Below are 4,036 nucleotides of genomic sequence, written 5' to 3'. Positions count from 1 at the left end.
AGAGAGAAAGAGTGATGAGAGAGAGGGGGAAAGAGAGAAAGCATACAATATGTGTTTTTCTTTATCCCTAAAAAGAAAGGTTCACCGCAGTAAGTCCTAGGCCCTCGTTGCTGATAAGGGGCTCCTGACGACGCATTCTTCTTGGCAAGAGTAAATTTTTGCTCAACTAGTGTTTGTACCAGGGCACTCATTTCTCAACAGATAAAAAATTAATTAATAATTACTAAACTAGCTATTAGCTGTGTACTAATTATTAATTAATAATTTAATTACTAATATTTTGATTAATTAATAACTATTTTAGCTAGTTATAGACTAAAAAAGTAATCATTAGTTACTAACTATTTATAATTTTTAAATTAAATACTAAAATTTCTAACTAATTATTAAAGATTAACAAATTTTTTAACTAAATAATTTCATTAAAAAACTAATTAGTTAGTTGGAGGGGGATCAAAAAATTTTCCCCTCAAAAGGGGGCATCCGTGCCCCCTTATGGGGAAGTTTTTTTTGCTCTCTCTCTCTCTCTCTCTCTCTCTCTCTCTCTCTCTCTCTCTCTCTCTCTCTCTCTCTCTCTCTCTCTCTCTCACCTGGTATTGTTGTCACCCACCTCCCTGCAATGTCGTTGCCCTACCTGCTATGTTGCCACCATTCGCACTCCCTCTTGTAATGTCGTCGATTCCACCACCATCCGGTTGACGCTGCCACCGCCACTTCCGATGCCTCTTGCATATATATATATAATTAGCTAATAATTAATGAATTATCAATTAATGTTTAAAAAATAATTTCTAATTAATATTGAAATTAATAACTACTAATTAATTTAAGATTCATTAGTAATATGTAAAATTAAATCATTAGTTATATTAATTAACTAATCAATTAACTGGTAATACATAAAATTTTTGATAATTAACCAATTAAATTATAATTAACAACCAATTAAATACTTAAATACTTAAATAATTATTATTTTCTTATTATTAGTTACTTCTTAAATTTTAATTATTAGTTTGTATTTATTAGTTACTACTTACAAGCTAGTTATCCATGTGGTATCTTTTTTGACAACTCTAGCTTCAAATTCCAAAACACTAAAGGATCGATAGGCCATGCTTTCGTAGTTTGTATATGTATTGAAAATCAAAATCAAAATCAAATGAGCTTTTACCCTTTTATTCCACATGAGATTTCTATTCTCGTTGAGCTCATCTTAGGACACCTACATTATCTTATATTAGATATGCCGCCCTAGCCAAACTCCCCACCTGACAATGTCTTCTACCTAGATCAACACGTGAGCGCGCCTTAAGACTAGAAGTAGGGGTCAAGCCCTATCTCCACCTCACAGAGTAAGTAAAATGACATTAAAATTAGTGGTATTTCACTTGCGCCAAAGGCTCCTACCTATTTCCCTTTATTCTTCCAAGCTCGTTTCCATGGCGATGGTTTCGCTAGATAGTAAATAGGGATAGTGTGAATCTCATTAATCCATTCATGCACATCACTAATTAGATGACGAGGCATTTGGCTACCTTAAGAGAGTCATAGTTACTCTCGTCGTTTACTTGTACTTGGTTGAATTTATTCACATTAACATTCAGAGAACTAGGCAGAAATTACATTGCATTAACATCCGCAAGGACCATCACAATTCTTTGTTTTACTTAAACAATCGAAATCTCCTTGTCCATACTAGTTCTAAGACAACTATTCACTGCCTAGGGAGGGCCTCCCTACATGGAATTACGTTCTAGCCTTGTCACCCAATTGGCATCCGGAGGCCGCCCTCACCATTGGGTAGCTCTGGACAAACCCTCGATAGTCTCTGAGGTCAAGAAGCTGATCCTTTTCCCGAAGTTATGGATCCACTTTACCAACTTTCCTTGCCTACATTATTCTATCGAGTGACGATTAGAGGATGTTTACCTTGGAGACTTGATGCAGTTATGAGTACGACCAGGCATGATCACCATTCACTCCTCCAAATTTTCATGAGCTACCGGGGGTGCACCGGACAATGTGAGACGTGATGTGCTTTATCAGCCCCGCTCCTGCGGGACCCTATCTTCGAGTGATCCAATTTCATTGTGAGCGGGCTATTAAAAGGAAAGGAGATCTCTTCTCGAGGCCCATGCTGGTGTCTCCGGATTTGGTTACATTTTTGTCCACCACTGCCATGTCCCAGTTTGAGAATATTAGTCCAATTCCCTTTCAATGAGCAACACACATTGCACCCTTGGCATAGGATTGCCCCATCTCTTTCGATCCACTAACCCATGTTGAATTGATGTTCACATGGAACATTTCCCCACTTTAGTCTTCAAAGTTCTCATTTGAATATTTGCTACTACCACCAAGATCTGTACTAGGGGTTCTTCCACTCGATTTCATGCTTAGAGCTGCGCCATGATCTCCAAGCCCTCCTACTCGTCGAGGCCTCGTACTCACCCCGGTGATCGGGTATAGGTCTCATGCTTCAGTACCATCCATTTTCAAGGCTAGTTGATTCGACAAGTGAGTTGTTACACACTCCTTAGCGGATCTCGACTTCCATGACCACTCTGTGTCTTGCAATCAATCAACACCCTTTGTGGGATCTACATTAGTGCGTAATTCAGCACTGTAACCTAGCTTTTGATTCATCCCACATCACCCATTTCTCTTACAAAAGATGGCCCACTTGGAGCTTGCATTCCATGCCGAGGTTCAACAAAGCAACCTTGGCCACTTACCTATTTAAAGTTTGAGAATAAGTCGAGGGTGTTTCACTCCTGATGCCTCTAATCATTCGCTTTACCTGATAAAACTACGAGGAGCTCTAACTATCCTGAGGGAAACTTTGGAGGGAACCAACTACTAGATGGTTTGATTAGTCTTTTGCACCTATACCCAAGTGTGGCAAATGATTTCATTAGGAAAAAAATAAACTCACAAATGGGCCCTTAAAAATAATATAGTTTAATATGTGGGCCTTTTGGATTGTCCAATAGGAAGGCTAGATGTTGACATCCATGGAGGGTGAATCTTCTCTCTCCAAATCTTGGGTTTTTAATTAAAAAAGAGGTAGTGGGGGATTTAAAAAAAGGGAGAATGAATAGTGCACAAAATTTGAGTTTCTCTCACCTCGTATTTCTTCCCTTTTTTTGGAGAGTTTTACTCCTTTCTTTCCCTCCTCTCTCTATGTGTTGTTTCTCTTTTATGTTGTGTTTTCAATAGAAATTGATGTTGGTTCTAATTGTTGTTTTCCTGTAGAGTTTATTTGGAGCAACAGACAAAGGTGTTAATCTCTCTCTCTCTATTTGGGTTTTTTTTTATTGTTTTCTTTTCAATACAACATTATGTTAGTTCTAACCTTTGTTGTTGTTTTATTGCAGAGATCATTTTGGGTGATATTGCATAAGTGCTCATCTCTCTGTCCCTCTCTCTTTCTTTCTCTATGTTTTCTCTTTTCTATTATTTTTTCAATATACCTTAATGTAAATACTAACTCTTGCTATTGTCTTTTGCAGAGATCAATTTGGGCAAGATTGGATAGGTGCATATTTCTTTCTCTCTCTCGCATACTTATACACACTCTCTTTCTTTCTCTTTGCATTTTCTCTTTTCTACTATCTTTATAATAGGGTTTGATTCTAGTTCTAACTTAAGGATCAATTATTGTTGCAACACTTAAAACAAGGTAGAGCAGAGATTTTGTAGCTTAATTTACGGGTAAATCTGCCATATTTTGTGGTGCCAAATTTATTAATTTAATTAGTGACTTTTATGTTTGATGGGATTGATGTTTTCTTTTGTCCATCATTTGCAATGGGTTTTCATAAGCAACGATTCAATATTATCTTCAGCAGATCAGCTTATAGGTAAACTGGCCCTATTTTGTGTTGCTTCTATTCATGTAGTTATCAAGATATTTTTTGTTAAAAGGGATTCATGATGCAAGTATTTTTTTTGTACATGCAGGTATTGTACAAGGTTTAGGTGAAGCACATAATTCTCCATCGACTATTTTGATGTGGTGATTGATTACTTT

The 4,036-nt window shown here is 36.9% G+C and overlaps 1 pseudogene; it reads right to left on the bottom strand.

Annotated features, from left to right (window-relative positions):
* Positions 1-859: 859 nt before the first annotated feature.
* LOC148039307 (25S ribosomal RNA) lies at positions 860-3,521 on the bottom strand (annotated as a pseudogene).
* Positions 3,522-4,036: the final 515 nt, after the last annotated feature.

This window comes from Lygodium microphyllum, chromosome 3 (genome assembly GCF_053477565.2).
Source record: "Lygodium microphyllum isolate KBCC chromosome 3, Lygodium_microphyllum_v1.1.10, whole genome shotgun sequence".
In the NCBI taxonomy this organism is placed as follows: Eukaryota; Viridiplantae; Streptophyta; class Polypodiopsida; order Schizaeales; family Lygodiaceae; genus Lygodium; species Lygodium microphyllum.
This window is presented reverse-complemented; position numbering and strand designations above follow the sequence as displayed.